Raw genomic sequence first — 18,227 nt, 5'->3', positions numbered from 1 at the left:
ACAGAGTTTTAAAACCCTGCTGCTTAATTCACTTCCCCTAGGTTCAAGGGGACGGCACAGCAAACCCCACGGCAAATTAGATTATGCAACAGGTTTTTCCTCCCCACCTTACTTATTCATCACAGGCTGGTGAGAGATTGCTTTCTCCGAACAATTGAGACACGCAGGACTTCAAAACGCCAAGGATCTTGGCACATGACGTTTCCTAAACTTTAGGATTCTCCAGTATCCATTCATTTTCAGATCTATTGGTGTTTTCTCAGGTTCTTCGCCGGTTTTCTTTAGGAAATAAACCCAGAATCTGAAAACTTAGGTTTTGCATACCTATTTTCCGCCGTGGTGTTTTATTACATGAAGCTACACATGACACAGACCCTCAGTTGTCCAGCTGGGCCTCCTGCTTTCTCACGTTTTACAGCTAATGTAAACAAGTCACTAGCGCACCGGGTCCCCAACACCATGACCCGAGCTCCTGCAGGAAAATTGAGTTTTGTTTTGTTTGTTTTGTGGGGGGGGGGTGGTTGGTTGAAAAAAGCACCGTCACTACCCAGGTGGCCGCGCAGCTTACCCCAAAGGCGAATTTGGGATAATGGGAAAAGTCAGGCCGGGGCCCCAGCTGGCAGGCGTGTTGTGTAACAGTCGCGCCTGGAAGTGAGCAGCTTCGCCTGCGAAGGTGCCGCGTCGCGTGGCGGTCGCTCCCCTCCGCGGGCCGAGCCCGAGCCCAAGCCCGGTCTTGGCCCCGCGACGCGGCTGGGGGTGCACGGACTGTGACCCCGCGTCCGGCCGTGCACGGACTGTGACCCCGCGCCCCGCAGCACAGACTATGACCCCGCGCCCGGCCGCACGCCCCCTTCCAGCTCCAGCCGGCCCCCAGAGAGGCCTACACCCCCGCTTCCGACGCTCGCGCGGCTCCGGGCCGCGGTCGCCCCCATCCCGCCTCCCGAAGGGTGGCCGAGAAGCCAAGAGAGCGCGAGAGCTCAGCCCCGAAGTCGGGGTGCGCCGCGGAGCGTCCACGCGGCCGGGCACCCCGATCCCCACAGCCTCCCGCCCGCACACCCCGCGCGGCGCAACCAGGCCACTTACTTTGGGGGCTGCCGACCCCCCGGCTCCCTCGGAGGGAAACGAAAGTTGTCACGGTGTCTCCCCTCGGGCCCCCGTCGCCTCCCGAGCTAGCGAGGCGCCGCGGCGGAGCCGGGAGGGGGCTGCGCTCCCGCTCGCGTCCCGTCCCGTCGCTCGTTCCTCCTCCTCTTCTTTTCACTATATTATCTTCTCCTTCTCTGAAGAGTGGGAGGGGGCGGGAGGCTTAGGAGGAGAGGAGACGTTTGCAACTTTTCTTCACTCTTTCTTTTCCACCCTCCCCCCCCACCAGCTTTCAAAAAAAAAAAAATGTCGAAAGGGGTGAAGAACTTAAGAGGTAAAGGTGAGGGCCCACGTGGTGAAAGGGGAAGGGGAGGGAGACGTGATAATTGTTAAAAAAAAAAAACTGATTAAAGCCCCCCAAGAAGTGGTACACAAAAAGAGGGGGGAAAGCGGGGGGGATGGGGGGTTGGGGGAAAGAGAAAGAGTCTCTGGTCAGGAAACTTCAAGCGCGGATGAGGTCATTGGTTTAAAAATAAAGAGATGGCGTCACTTGAAACCAATCCCAGTGAATGAACTCAGCAGAGCCCGGGGGAAAGGAGGAGACAGGCGAGGGCAGGGCGGTGGGCGGTGGGCGCCGGGCGGGGCCCCGCAGCCGCCGCAGCCCGGAGCGCAGCTCCGCGCCTCGTTTCGGCAGCGCGGGGAGGGGTCAGGTCACGTTCCCTAACCGAGTTGGGCGACTCGGAGGCAGGTTCCGCGGGCGCCACTGGGAGGAGCCGGGGCTACGGGAGGAGGCGGCCCCGTGGCTCCCCCTCCTCCTCCGGCGCCCGCCGCCCCCCGGGTTCGCGTCCTCCGCTCTGGCAGGGGTGTCCGCTGGGGACCCGCGCGCCCGCAGCGCTGCCCCCCAACAGGTACTGAAGGATTTTTGCCCCCACCCAGACGCAGAACCTTTCCCTCCTCCTTGGGCTGTTTCCAGCCGCCTCACCGACGTAAAGAAAAGCGAACACTGATTTGAGAGAGTTACAATCGCTGTGAAACGTCTGACGAATCCAAAATGCAGGGCTCTACTGTCTCTTAAGAGAGAAGTTGCAGGTACTTTAAGAAAAGTCACGGAAGGGTTGTTGGGCATTCAGCTATCACTATGTTTGTGGTGGAAAAGCTTGCACACGAATGTTTCTAAACTACTATGCTTATATTTATATTTACAAATATGAGTACAAGCGGCCTTAGAATTTTCTTCAAAACTATTTTCTACATGGAGCAGCACAGAATCATCTTTAAATCAGACCAGAGAGTCACTGCCCTCTTGAGAGGACCCTTCCTTAGTCAACTGTACCTCCCTCATTTTTTAAAAATTTGAATTCATCAAAATAGCTTTGTTTTGAGTCAACTTCATGCTCTTTGGAAAACTAGAGACCTGAGGTGGTGACAAACCAGGACTTGGAATCGCTAAATAGGACAATCGGAGCTTTATTCCAGTGTTCTTTGAGCATTTGAGCGTGAAGCTGCCTTCTAGTGAGAAGTACTCACGTGGATATCACATAAAGATGTGATTAATGGTGGAAAAGCACACTGTGAGTGTACTCCGTGAGCCAGAATTTATGTGTAGGAATAATCTAACTCTTAAAATATTCCATTTGCAATGTACCGTACTGGGACACTGACCCCTAAAGGCACTGTTCATTGTGGGATAGCCATGTGGACACTGACTAAAGGACTTTTTTTTTTTTCATTGGCAGAAGAACTGAGAAGCAAGTTCTGAGTAGGTTAGTAAGATAATAACATCTCTGTTGCTACTTTTCTGCCTTTAAATCCTGCAGCTAAAAAGCATTCGTTATGATTTAAGTTTAGTATTATAGGGTCAGACTCTGGGAACCGCTGACCCATTTTTTAGAAAAGGAGCCTATTTGGAGACGGGAGGGAGACGCACTTCTGGTAGTAAGTGCAGCCTGAAGGCCACAGATGCAGAACCAACTTTAAGCCGGTGCCTTTGACCTCTTGAGGACTACTCCCGCCGCTCTCTGTCCTCTGGCGGCTAGACATGTTATTGCAGCTTCAGTGGGATTGCTTGTGCTGGGCGAGTAAACCCCTAAAAATCCAACCACAGATAGATCTGCTGTTTTTAGAGTGGTTTGAAGGAGGTGGTTAGAAAGGATCTGCATCTCAAATCTGCCTACTTGAAGATGTTGGGATTTTTAGGAAGGAAGAAAAAGACAGTCCTTATACCAGAGGTGGAGACCATGGATCTTGCCTACTTGAAATATTTGAGAATTTATGATACCCCCTTTACATGCTGCAGCTCCAGTTGCCTGACTTTAACTGACAAGTCTTGAAACCTTTCCCTCTTTTCCTCATTTTTATTTTTTTGAGACAGAGTCTCACTCCATCGTCCAGGGTAGAGTGCTATGATGTCAGCATACATCACAGCAACCTCAAACTCTTGGGCTCAAGAGATCCTCTTGCCTCAGCCTCCCAAGTAGCTAAGACTACAGGTGTGCACCACCGCATCAGGCTAGTTCGTTCATTCTTTCTCTCTCTCTTTCTTTCTTTCTTTTTCTATTTTTAGTAGAGATGAGGTCTTGCTCTTGCTCAGGGTGGTCTGTAAGTCCTGAGTTCAGGTGATCCACCCACCTCAGCCTCCCAGAGTGCTAGGATTACAGGGATGAGCCACTCCACCCAGCCAGCTTCTTTCTTCATTTATACAAAGAAGTTTGTGTGATGTATGCATGTAGTGCTAGGCTCCTCAGTGTATTTCATCTAATTAGGGAAATAAGATACAGATTAAAGCTAATTAAAAGCTAAATGAGGGGCCAGGTGTGGTGGCTCACACCTGTAATCCCAGCACTCAGGGAGGACAAGATAGAAGGATCACTTAAGCTTAGGAGTTTTAAGACCATCCTAAGCAAGAGTGAGACCCCATCTCTCTCTCAAAAAAAGAAAAGAGAGACAGAAATTAGCTCAGTATGGCAGATGCCTGTAGTCCCAGCTCCTCGGGAGACTGAGACAGGAGGATAGTTTGAACATAGGAGTTTGAGTTTGCTGTGAGCTAGGCTGATGCCATAGCACTCTAGCTTGGGTGACAGAGTGACAAAAAAAAGTTAAATGAATGATTGAATATACAATAATATACAATATTGGTTTAAAAAAAATGTAAGAGAGAAAAGGAGCAATGTAGGCTGAGAGTGTCAGGGGAGGTACCCCTGAAGAGTTTTGACCTTATCTTTGAAGGATAGTTGAGATTTAGACTGAGCAAAGAAGTCAATGGGGAGATTATTCCAGAGTGAAAACATCATGAGCAAACACATGAAGGTGGAATACGTAATGAATAAGGTGTATTCAGGTGAGAGACCAGTGACCTATCAAGTAGTACTAGAAATTGGTGTTTATCAATTAGGTATAAGGTTAAATTTAAGAGATATAGGACCGAGCATAATGGCTCATGCCTGTAATTCTAGCACTCTAGGCAGCCAAGGTAGGAGGATCCCTTGAGTTCAGGAGTTTGAGATGAGCCTGAGCAAGAGTGAGACCCCGTCTTCTACTAAAAATATAAAAATTAGGGCAGTGCCTATTGCTCAAAGGAGTAGAGCGCCAGCCCCATATGCCAAAGGTGGCAGGTTCAAATCCAGCCCCGGCCAAAAATTGCAAAAAACAAACAAACAAAATATATATATACACATATGTGTATATACATGCATATATATATACACATATGTATATATATTTTTATGTATATATGCATATATACATTATATATATATATAAATTAGTCAGGTCATTGTGGCAGGTACCTGTAGTCCCAACCACTCGGGAGGCTGAGGCAGGAGAATCAATTTGAAGTTGCTATGAGCTAGGCTAATGCCTTAGCACTCTAGTCTGGGATAACATACTAAGACTCTTGTCTCCAAAAAACAAAAAAGCTAAACTATTATGCTTACTTGTAACTATCCTCTTCATAAATGAGATCACGTACTAGCCTGCTTAAATGTTTTAGAATAGAACCCAAACTCCTTACCATGCACCATAAGGTCCTACGAAGTCTGACTCCTTCCTCCCTACCCTTGTGTTATACTTTTGAGCCCTATTGGCCTCCCTTTGGCTCTGGGAACACAACTCTTTACAAGTCAGGCTGTTTATGCTGTTTAAAAAGATTTTGTCTAAAATGTGACTAAGACCCACTTCACATTTAAGTCTTGCCTCTGCTTTTTGGATAGTAACTGCTGCTGTCATCTTAGGGTTCATAATACTGTCTAAATTATAGTTTGGGGCAGAAGCAAGTTCTGCCTCAAAGAGAGGACACTATGTTGGAGAAGGGTGATATTTGCAGCAGAGTAGGATATTACACAAGTTTGCCACTGAAGGAACTACATGAAAGAAAAAATTTATTTATGTAATGTGAGAATGAGGAGATACCCAAACATTACCTGGTACAAACCTTTAAGGAAATGAAGATCCAGAGAGAGTTAAGTAGCTTGCCCAAGGTTACACAGCTATTTAGGAACTAAAGTGAGATTACAAACAGGTCTCCCAACTCCTAGCTTCTCATGGAAAGGTTTACAAAGAAACTGACCAAATTTTAACCTTAAAAGTTTAATAAGAATCAAGTGTTAAATGTAATTAAATTCAATTACACAAATACGTGCACATTCCTAAGGAACTGGAAGGAGATTCAAAAATGTGTAAGTTCTCAAACGAGATGAAAGACATTAATATTAAAATGTACAACCAATAAAGAGTAATAATTACCCTGTGTTACCAGTGTCTGTGTTATCAGTATATATCTGATCTTTTTATGGCAGATATGTAAACAGACATAATAAATTACATACAACTAGATGATTTTTCATTTATGAATTTGGCAATTATTTAAAAAATTGGCAATCCCACAACTGAGTCAAGTGTGTGGAGAAACAGACTTTCTCAATACCACTGGTGAGAGCATAAACTGGCATAACTTTTCTGGTGGGTAATTTGGCAATATGTTATCAGAAGTCTTTAAAAATGCATACCCGGCAATGCTACTTTAGGAATTAGTCTTAAGGAAATGATAGTACTACTTCCAAAGACATATGAATAAGGATGTTAATCGTAATATAAAATAATAACTAACATTTATTGAAAACTGTCCTTCGGGCAGTGCCTGTGGCTCAGTGAGTAGGGCGCCAGCCCCAAATACCAAGGGTGGCAGGTTTGAACCCAGCCCCAGTCAAACTGCAACAAAAAAATAGCCAGGCGTTGTGAAGGGCACCTGTAGTCCCAGCTACTCAGGAGGCTGAGGCAAGAGAATTGCCTAAGCCCAAGAGCTGGAGGTTGCTGTGAGCTGTGACACCACAGCACTCTACTGAGGGTGACAAAAGTGAGACTCTGTTTCTTAAAAAAAAAAGAAAGAAAGAAAGAAAACTATGTCATTCAATCCTTACAACTATTTTTACCTCCAGTTTACAGCTAACTTGCTGGAGTTGTACAGCTCATGAAAGAGCTGGGATCTGAATAACATGCACAACATATCTAACCAGAAACAAGATCCTAGGGGCTCCATAAGCTATATCAAAGGGCATGGACTTTATTCAAGGCAAGCAATGGGCAAGCCTTTGAAAGATTTTTGTTGTTGTTGTTCTTTGTTTTTGTTTTTTTTTTGAGACAGTCTCACTTTGTTGCCCCCCGTAGAGTGCTGTGGCATCATAGCTCACAATAACCACAGACTCCTGGGCTCAAGCAATTTTCTTGCCTCAGTCTCCCGAGTAGGTGGGACTAGAGGCACCCACCACAATATTTAGAGGCAGTGTCTTGCTCTAGCTCAGGCTGGTCTCCAACTGTTGAGCTCAGGTGATCCTCCCGCCTTGGCCTCCCAAAGTGCTGGAATTACAGGTATGAGCCACCACGTCGGATCCTTTGAAAGATTTTAAGCAGGAGAAACGTCAAGATCAGATTTGTATTGTGCCACATAAAGAATGGTTTGGTGGGTCCATAAAGCAAGTTAGGAAACAATTGTAGAAGTTAGAGAACTAAATGGAAATGAAGAGGAAAAGACAGATTCAAGGGCAGCACCTGTGGCTCAAGGAGTAGGGTGCCGGTCCCATATGCCGGAGGTGGCGGGTTCAAACCCAGCCCCGGCCAAAAACCAAAAAAAAAATAAAAAATAAAAAGACAGATTCAAGATACTAAAAAGCTAGAATCAAAAGAACCTTGTGACCAGTTAGATAAGAGCTGCTGAGTGTCAACAGTGACTCCTCTGTATCTGACATGATTACATGGTGGTGCTGCTTGCTGCCTCAAGAAGAAAGAGGTGAGGCTGAATGTTAAGTTCAAGGGGCCTGTGGAACATCAAGAGGTACATTATGTTTATTGGTCTGAAGGTCAGAGGCAATGTCTGGGCGGGAGATAAGGATTTGGGATTCATTAGCCATATTTCATTGCGGCCATGGCCAATAGATTAGATCATGTGGGGAGAGAAAATAAATGTTGGCAATCAAGGGAATTATGAGGTTTAAAGTTCATAGGGTGGCTGAGAAAGAGAAACTAGAGAAGTAGAAAAGTAATGAAAGTGGCAGTTACAGAAAGCGAAGAAAAGAATTTTAAGCAGGGAAAGAGTGTGTTTCTGGTAGGTTAATACTTCAAGGAAGCCCCATAAGATAAGGACTAAAAGTCTTTCTTTGATTTAGCAATAACGTGACCACGGAGAGCATGGTTTCACAGAAGATAGTCTTGCAGAAAGCAAGATTACAGTGAGTTGCAAAAGGAATAAGAGGAACAAAAATGCAAATAGGAAATAGAAATTACTCCTTCAGGAAGCTTAACTGTTAAGACAAGGAGAAAAATATGATAATACCTAGTTAGAGACAGATATAAAACATTTAAAGCCTATAAAAATCCTAGCATCCTGATAACCAATCTAAGGTTTTGTTTTGTTTTAATCAAACAATTCATAATAAACAGGGATTAAAGAAATGAGAATTTCTCAGTTGCAATCTCAGGAGAGTTGCAGATGGACTTTCACTACCTACAGCCCAAACTTTATTTTCAATATGATGTGGAACACACATTTGGGAGTTTTGTCAAGGATATTCTGACAAGTCTAATAATAACTGTAAGATATTTTTTAAATTTCAGATTAATATGAGGGTACAAATGATTAGGTTGCATTATTTTCATTTGTTAGGTAGAGTCCAAGTTGTATTTGTGTCCCTCACCTAAGAGGTATGCCATATATTACAGTGTGCCTGTTAGTTGAGAGCAACCTATCTCCCTCTCTCCTCCTACTGCCCCCTTCTCCCTCTCTCCTCTCCCCTCCCTGTAAAATAAGATATTAAGAATAAAAGAATGATCATTTCTAACAACAAATGTATTTATCATTTAAAAGGCTAAAAAATACTTCTACAATAAAAAAACATGACGGTGGTTGTAGGGGAAAAATAAATACATAAAAGGCTACAAAAGATTTGTTAGTAATTACTTATAACTTTTCTCAGTTGTCGGCTGGGCACAGTGGCTCACGCCTGTAATCCTAGCACTCTGGGAGGCTGAGGTGGGTGGACTGCTTGAGCTCAGCAATTTGAGACCAGCCTGAGCAAGAGAAGGACCCCATTTCTCCTAAAAATAGAAAAAATGAGCCAGGAGTAGTGGCCCACACTTGTAGTCCCAGCTACTTGAGAGGCTGAGGCAAGAGGTTTGCTCAAGCCCATGAGTTTGAGGTTGCTGTGAAGTAAGATGATGCCATGGTACTCTACCCAGGGTGACAGAGTGAGACTCTGTCTTCCCCCCAAAAATAATTAATTTAATTTACTTTAGTCAATAAAGGTCTTATAGTACCTTTTATAGAAAGTCAGGAATTGAAAAATTAGAAAACAGTAATAAGGATGCTGCAGCAACCAAAAAATTGTGAAACACTAGGTTGAATGATTTTTGCTTCTTTCACCTGACCCTAAAGGAAAATAATTGGAATGAACACAATGATGTCCTTTTTTTTCTTTTTCTGACATAAAGAATGTTTTTAAAAATTGCTGTCTGTTTTTGAAAACCGGGGATTTTTAAATGTTTTTTTTTTATTTTTATTTTTTGCATTTTCTGAGTAAACATGCATCTCAATGTGCTTAGTCTTTTAAATTCCTAGTGGCTTTCTGGACTAACAATGACAACATTCAATAACAAAATTCATGTTTATAAATGTAAACATTTACCTTCAGGAACAGTCTTTAACCAGTAACTGGACCTCTTGTTCAATGTTGTTTAAAGAGCAAGATGAGATATTCTGACCAAATAACAAAATACTATTTTAATTAAAAATACTCTTTAAATTTGTGTAAAGTCGATTTTTTTAATGTCATGACAAAAACAATCTATTCCTCTAATTTAGGTCAATCTATTCCTCTAATTTAGGTCTATTAGGTCAATCTGTTCCTCTAATTTAGGAATATTTCAAATAACTACTATTTCTAAAGAAATCACTGGTTTCTAAAGAAACTAGAAATTAAATGGAATTTGAAAAATAAACTATCACGTCAAACATCAAATCAAATACACAAAAAGTAGCTCTTTTGTACAAAGTACATAGTGTCTTTTTTTTTTTTTCCTAGAGACAAGGTCTCAATCTCCCCCTAACCTAGAGTACACTGACACAGTCCAATTTCACTACAGTCTCAAATTTCTGGGCCCAAACAATCCTCCTGCCTTAGCCTCCCAAGTGCTATGGTTACAGGTATGAACCCTCTCACCTGACCCATATTGGATTTTGACCAACCCTATGAGTTGTATATTATCTTCTTTCCTATTTTATAGTGGAAGATATCGGGGCTGAGAAAAGTTAAGACATTTGCTCAAAGACACATAACTAGTAAATAGCAAATTAGGATTTGAACACAAGTTTTCCTACAAGATGTTGAAAAGATAAAAGTACAAAATTTAAATATGATAGTTCAAAATAATATTCAAAGCAATACTATGGGGGTGGGGAAGTAGGAGCAAGATGGCGCTGAGTAACAGCTTCCTTGCAACTGGGCACCGTGAGACTGGAGAGAGAAGACTCCAGGCATCTCTGGCTGGTGGGATCTGCCCAGAAACATTCCTCTGGGGATACAGGGAGTTAGCGAGAGACTTTTGGACCCCATGAGGAGGACAAAAGCAGTGGAGAACTGGCAAGTGGTTGCATGTGTTCATTCGGTCTAATCCCACTGGCAGTTGTGAGTATAGCAACAGTGAGATTGCATACTAGAAAGGCCTTTCCTGTGAGCTGTTTTTTTTTTTTTTTGGCTTTGGGGACTCATTGAACTACCTTGGGAGAACTTGGGCAAGAGTGTGGGGGACTTAAAGCCTTGTCTAGGGCCCCAGACTGAGCTGCTGAGCTGGACAGAGCTAATAGTGTTCAGCTGTGGGCCATGCGGAGCCATTGTGGGAGAACTGCCCTGGCAAGCTCTGCCCTCAGGATTGCAGAGCAAGGATCAGGTGAGAGACCTTGGATGAGTAATTTAGTGACTGAGCAGCCTAAAGGCAGGGACTGAGATGCCTTATAGCCTTGGCCTTCAGGGGCATAGAGTGAGACCAGTTTTAACACACTGAGTAAGTGGACAGCAACTTCAGGAGTGATCCCAGTGACAAGTGCTTTCCTGGGAAAGCTTCTGCTTAGCCAAGGTTAGCAGTTTAAAGTGCCTTCTAAGCAGCTGAGGAGAGATTTAGGTTCTCCACCCTACAGGGTTTGAGAAATCAGCAGAGGCCTCCAGTCTCCATCTCATATAGCCATATCAGCATTGTGATTAACATCTCATAACCCAGAAGATTACCTGTTGTGCAGACAATATTCAGCAAGATATATATACTGCTTTATTTTTGTGTTTCTTTGTTTTTTAAATTTCAACATTTCCCCTCTACATTTTTCTTTTCTCTTACTTTTCTTCATTTTTCTAGTTTAAATATAATATTCCATTGTTGCCTTCTTTAACAATTAGAACTTCATTTTTGGGGCGGCGCCTGTGGCTCAAGGAGTAGGGCGCCGGTCCCATATGCCGAAGGTGGAGGGTTCAAACCTAGCCCCGGCCAAAAAAAAAAGAACTTCATTTTTGCTAATGTTTCTACCCCTAATATTTGGTTTTCCCCACAATTTTATCCCATAAAGTTTTCTGTTTGCTTGTTTTGGTTTGATTTATAACATTTTTGTCTTTCCTGTCTACTCGGTGGAGGTGGGGTACTATGTCTCAACAGGCTAGCAAAGAGCTGCTGACCTCAGGGGAACCACCCAACCAGGCACCACCAGAGGTTGGAGTTTTTAAGGTTGGGTCTCCCTCTTTGTGCCTCTCTTCTTTTTGTCAATATTCCATTTTACTCACCGCCTCTCATTTCTCTTTTTTCTTTTCTTTTTTCCCTTCTTGCTCTTCAATCTTCTCAACCTTTTGGTCCTGTACTAAAAGGACTCATCAAATCCCTAGTCCAGAGGCATGGTAACTTAAAGAGCAAGGGAAAGTGAAAGGAAAATTACGGCAAGGAAACAGGTAAAAGAAAACACTCACAAGGAAGAATCAGTAGAAAAATTCTGGCAACACGAAAAACCAGTCCACAGCAACTCCCCTCCCCCAAGGGACCGTGAGGTAGCTACTGCAGAGGATTCCACCTATAAAGAAATGTTAGAAATGACAGAAAGGGAATTTAAAATACAGATGATGAAAACAATGAAGGAAATGATAGAAACAATGAAGGAAACTGATGATAAAGTGGAAAATAACCAAAAGGAAATCCAAAAACAGAATCAAATAAGAGATGAACGATATGAAGAATATAGAAAGGATGTAGCAGAGCTGAAGGAACTGAAGCAATCAATTAGGGAACTTAAAGATGCTCTAATCAACAATCGATTAGACCATGCAGAAGAAAGAATCTCAGAGGTAAAAGACAAAGCTCTTCAGATAACTCAGATAGTTAAAGAGGCAGAAAAGAAGAGAAAGCAGAATGTTCACTGACAGAATTATGAGACTTCATGAAGCTTTCAAACATACGAGTTATAGGTACCCTAGAAGGGGAAGCAGAATGCCCCAGGGGAATGGAAGCCATACTAGAGAATATTATAAATGAAAATTTCCCAAATATCAACAAAGATTCTGACACACTCCTTTCAAGGAGATATTGGGCTACAGGTCGCCTCAGTTCTAACAGAGCTTCTCCAAGACACATTATGATGAACCTGTCCAAAGTCAAGACAAAAGAAAAGATTCTTCAAACTGCCAGGAGTAAGTGCCAGTTGACCTACAGGGGAAAATCCATCAGGGTGACCGCAGACTCCTCTAATGAAACTTTTCAAGCAAGAAGACAATAGTCATCTACCTTTAATCTACTTAAACAGAACAATTTCCAGCCCAAAATTCTATATCCTGCTAAGCTAAGCTTTAAAATTGACAGAGAAATCACATCATTTACTGATACACAAACGTTGAGGAAATTCACCACAATAAGACCAGCTCTACAGGAAATACTTCAACCTGTTCTACACGCTGACCATCACAATGGATCAACAGCAAAATAAGAACTCAAAAATTAAAGGACAGAACCTAACATCCAAAATGATGCAAAAGATAAAACTAAGCAATGGACTCTCACAAAATAAGGTGAATAGAACACTACCACACTTATCAATTATCTCAATAAATGTTAATGGCTTGAATTCCCCACTGAAGAGGCATAGACTGGTTGACTGGATTGAAAAACATAAGCCATCCATTTGCTGTCTGCAGGAAACACACCTAGCTTCAAAAGACAAATTAAAACTCAGAGTTAAGGGTTGGAAGACTATTTTTCAGGCAAATGGAATTCAGGAGAAAAGAGGATTGCAATCTTATTTTCAGACACATGTGGATTTAAAACAACTAAAGTAAAAAAAGACAAAGATGGTCATTTTATATTGGTCAAAGGAAAAATACAACAAGAAGACTTTTCAATTCTGAATATTTATGCACCCAACTTAAATGCTCCCAGATTCTTAATACAGACCTTAGTCAGTCTGAGCAATATGATATCCTATAACACCATAATAACAGGGGACTTTAACACTCCTCTTACAGAGCTGGACAGATCCTCTAAACAGAAATTAAACAAAGATATAAGGGACTTAAATGAGATCCTAGAACAACTGTGCTTGATAGACACATATAGAACACTCCATCCTAAAGATAAAGAATACACATTCTTCTCATCACCCCATGGAACATTCTCCAAAGTTGATTATATCCTAGGACACAAAACAAACCTCAACAGAATCAAAGGAATTGAAATTTTACCTTGTATTTTCTTAGACCACAAGGCACTGAAGGTGGAACTCAATTCCAACAAAAGCATTCAACCCTGCACAAAGGCATGGCAACTAAACAGCCTTCTGTTGAATGAAAGTTGGGTGCAGGAAAAAATAAAAGAGGAAATCATTAACTTCCTTGAGCATAACAACAATGAAGACACAAGCTACCAAAACCTGTGGGATACTGCAAAAGCAGTCCTGAGAAGAAAATTTATCACTTTAGATGCCTACATTTGAAAAACAGAGAGCACATCAACAAACTCACAAGCCATCTTATGGAATTGGAAAAAGAAGAACAATCTAAGCCTAAACCCAGCAGAAAAAAAGAAATACCCGAAATTAAATCAGAGATCAATGAAATTGAAAACAAAAGAATCATTCAGAAAATTAATGAAACAAGTTGTTTTTTTGAAAAAATAAATAGATAAACCTTTGGTCAGACTAACTAGAAATAGAAAAGTGAAATCTCTAGTAACCTCAATCAGAAATGATAAAGGGGAAATAACAACTGATGCTGCGGAGATACACGAGATCATCTTTAAATACTACGAGAAACTCTATGCCCAGAATTTTGACAATGTGAAGGAAATGGATCAATATTTGAAATCACACACTCTCCTTAGACTTAGCCAGGAAGAAATAGAGCTCCTGAACAGACCAATTTCAAGCACTGAGATTAAAGAAACAATAAAAAACTCTTGCAACAAAAAAATGCCCTGGTCCAGATGGCTTCATACCAGAATTCTATCAAACCTTCAAGGAAGAGCTTATTCCCCTACTGCAGAAATTATTCCAAAAAGTTGAGGAGGAAGGAATCTTTCCCAACATGTTCTATGAAGCAAACATCACTCTGATACCAAAACCAGGAAAAACCAACTAAAACGGAGAATTTCAGACCAATTTCACTAATGAATATAGATGCAAAAATTCTCAACAAAATCCTAGCCAATAGATTATAGCTTATCATCAAAAAAGTCATACATTATGATCAAGTAGGTTTCATCCTAGGGATGCAAGGCTTGTTTTACATACACAAGTCCATAAACATTATCCACCGTATTAACAGAAGCAAAAACAAAGACCATATGATCCTCTCAATAGATGCAGAAAAAGCATTTGATAAAATCCAGCATCCTTTTCTAATTAGAACACTGAAGAGTATAGGCATAGGTGGCACATTTCTAAAACTGATTGAAGCTATCTATGACAAACCCACAGCCAATATTTTACTGAATGGAGTAAAACTGAAAGCTTTTCCTCTTAGAACTGGAACCAGACAAGGTTGTCCTCTGTCACCATTACTATTCAACGTAGGGCTGGAAGTTCTAGCCAATACAATTAGGCAAGACAAGGAAATAAAGGGAATCCAAATGGGAGCAGAGGAGGTCAAACTCTCCCTCTTTGCTGATGACATGATCTTATACTTAGAGAACCCCAAAGACTCAGCCACAAGACTCCTGGAAGTTATCAAAAAATACAGTAATGTTTCAGGATATAAAATCAATGTCCACAAATCAGTAGCCATAGCCTTTGTATACGGCAGTAACTGTCAAGATGAGATGCTAATTAAGGACACAACTCCCTTCACCATAGCTTCAAAGAAAATGAAATATCTAGGAATATACCTAACAAAAAAGGTGAAGGACCTCTATAAAGAAAATTATGAAATCCTAAGAAAGGAAATAGCAGAGGATATTAACAAATGGATGAACATACCATACTCATGGCCGGGAAGAATCAACATTGTAAAAATGTCTATACTTCCCAAAGCAATCTACAGATTCAATGCCATCCCTATTAAAATACCAACATCGTGGGCGGCGCCAGTAGCTCAGTGAGTAGGGCGCCGGCCCCATATGCCGAGGGTGGCGGGTTCAAACCCAGCCCCGGCCAAACGGCAACAAAAAAATAGCCGGGCGTTGTGGCGGGCGCCTGTAGTCCCAGCTGCTCGGGAGACTGAGGCAAGAGAATCGGGTAAGCCCAAGAGTTAGAGGTTGCTGTGAGCCGTGTGAGGCCACGGCACTCTACCCGAGGGCGGTACAGTGAAACTCTGTCTCTACAAAAAAAAAAAAAAAATACCAACATCGTACTTCCAAGACTTGGAAAAAATGATTCTGCGTTTTGTATGGAACCATAAAAAACCTGTATAGCTAAGGCAGTTCTTAGTAATAAAAACAAAGCCAGGGCATCAGCATACCAGATTTTAGGCTATACTACAAAGCCATAGTGGTCAAGACAGCATGGTACTGGCACAAAAATAGAGACATAGACATTTGGAATCAAATAGAAAACCAGGAAATGAAACTAACATCTTACAACCACCTAATCTTTGATAAACCAAACAAGAACATACGTTGGAGGAAAGACTCCCTATTCAATAAATGGTGCTGGGAGAACTGGATATTGTAAAAGACTGAAACTGGACCCACACCTTTCTCCACTCACAAAAATTGATTCAAGACATAAAGGACTTAAATTTAAGGCATGAAACAATAAAAATCCTCAAAACATAGGAAAAACACTGGAAGATATCAGCCTGGAGAGAGACTTCATGAAGAAGGCTGTCGTGGCAATTGTGACAACAACAAAAATAAACAAATGGGACTTCATTAAACTGAAAAGCTTCTGTACAGCTAAGGAGACAATAACCAAAGAAAATAGACAACCTGCACAATGGGAAAGGATATTTGCATATTTTGAATCAGACAAAAGCTTGATAACTAGGATCTATAGAGAACTCAAATTAATTCACATGAAGAAAGCCAACAATCCCGTAAATCATTGGGCATGAGACATGAATAGAACCTTCTGTAAAGAAGACAAATGGCTAACAAACATATGAAAAAATGCTCATCATCCCTAATTATTAGAAAAATGAAAATCAAAACCACTCTGAGACACCATCTAGGAATGGCCCACATCACAAAATCTCAAAACTGCAGATGCTGGAGTGGATGTGGAGAGAAGAGAACACTTTTACACTGCTGGTGGGACTGCAAACTAGTACAACCTTTCTGGAAGGAAGTATGGAGAAACCTCAAAGCACTCAAGCTAGACTTCTCATTTGATCCTGCAATCCCATTACTGGGCATCTACCCAGAAGGAAAAAAATCCTTTTATCATAAAGACACTTGCACTAGACTGTTTATTGCAGCTCAATTTACAATCGCCAAAATGTGCAAACAGCCTAAATGCCCACCAACCCAGGAATGGATTAACACGTTGTGGTAGGGTGGTGCCTGTGGCTCAGAGGAGTAGGGCGCCGGCCCCATATGCCAGAGGTGCTGGGTTCAAACCCAGCCCCGGCCAGAAACTGAAAAAAACACGTTGTGGCATATGTAACCATGAAATACTATTCAGACATTTAAAAAATGGAGACTTTACAGCCTTTGTATTAACCTGGATGGAAGTGGAACACATTATTCTTAGTAAAGCATCACAAGAATGGAGAAACGTGAATCCTATGTACTCAATTTTGATATGAGGACAATTAATGACAATTAATGACATGGTGGGGTGGGGGAAGGGGAGAGCAGAGAGAGAAAGAAGGAGGGAGGGGTTGGGGAAAGCAAGAGCAGAGAGAGGGAAGGAGGGAGGGGTTAGGGTCTTGGTGCGTGCCACACCTTTTGGGGGCAAGACACAATTGTAAGAGGGACTTTACCTAACAAATGCAATCAGTGTAACCTGGTTTCTTGTACCTTTAATGAATCCCCCAACAATAAATAAATAAATAAATAGGGCAGCACCTGTGGCTCAAAGAAGTGGGGCGCCGGCCCCATATGCTGGAGGTGGCGGGTTCAGACCCAGCCCCAGCCAAAAACTGCAAAATAAATAAATAAATAAATAAATTTTTAAAAAAGCAATACTTCCATCTTAGAATGTACTTTTATGATGACTGGTCAAACTTATCACTCAGCTATGAGCTGTAAAACTTAGGGGAAAAATGACAGCTTGCTGATCTAGGATAGAAAGATACAGCCAGCTGGGCGGCGCCTATGGCTCAGTGAGTAGGGTGCCCGACCCATATACCAAGGGTGACGGGTTCAAACCCAGCCCCGGCCAAACTGCAACAAAAAAATAGCCAGGCGCTGTGGCAGGCGCCTGTAGTCCCAGCTACTTGGGAGGCTGAGGCAGGAGAATTGCCTAAGCCCAGGAGTTGGAGGTTACTGTGAACTGTGTGACACCACAGCACTCTACCAAGGGCGATAGAGTGAAACTCTGTCTCTACAAAAAAAAAAAAAAAAAAGAAAGATACAGCCAGCTACAAATTCTAGCTCTGCTGGAACACTGGCTATGTACCTTTAGGGAAACTCAGTTTACTCACCTATAACTAATGATGACACTAGCTGGGCATGGTGGCTCATGAAGTAATCCCAGTACTCAGGTAGGCTGAGGCAGGAGGATCACTTGAGCTCACAAGTTCAAGACCAGCCTGAGCAAGAGCGAGACCCCATCTCTACTAAAAATAGAAAAGTTAGGCAAGCATGGGAGCAGGTGCCTATAGTTCCAATTGCTCCGGAAGCTGAGGCAAGAGGATTGCTTAAGCCTAAGTGTTTAAGATTGCTGTGAGGTATGATGATGCCATGGCACTCTACCCAGGGTGACAGAATGAGACTCTGTCTCAAAAAAAGAAAAATAGAAAGACCAAATTTCAGAGTTATTATGAGGCTTAAAAGAAGCACCAAGTAAAATTCCAAGTACAGTGCCTAGCACACATGGTAAATACTACATACTGCTTCCTTTCTTCTTAGGAAAGGCTTTATGTGGTGCTGACTTAGATCTTGAACAATGGATTGAATTGGGATATTAAAAGAGAATGGGATGTTCATTCTAGGAAGATGAAAAAAGCCCAGGGAGACACAGCAGGGAAAATGTGTTTAAAATA

General features: G+C 42.2%; 1 protein-coding gene across 1 annotated transcript in view; it reads right to left on the bottom strand.

Annotated features, from left to right (window-relative positions):
- DUSP16 (dual specificity phosphatase 16) overlaps positions 1-1,658 on the bottom strand; it is a 95,204-nt gene extending 93,546 nt beyond the window's left edge. Inside the window, exon 1 of the mRNA XM_053554832.1 lies at positions 1,084-1,658. The gene's annotated coding sequence lies outside the window, so the exon portion shown is untranslated. The remainder of the gene's footprint in view (positions 1-1,083) is intronic.
- Positions 1,659-18,227: the final 16,569 nt, after the last annotated feature.

This window comes from Nycticebus coucang, chromosome 12 (assembly GCF_027406575.1).
Source record: "Nycticebus coucang isolate mNycCou1 chromosome 12, mNycCou1.pri, whole genome shotgun sequence".
NCBI classification, from domain to species: domain Eukaryota; kingdom Metazoa; phylum Chordata; class Mammalia; order Primates; family Lorisidae; genus Nycticebus; species Nycticebus coucang.
The sequence above is the reverse complement of the archived record's forward strand: the minus strand, read 5'-3'. Positions and strand labels throughout refer to the sequence as shown.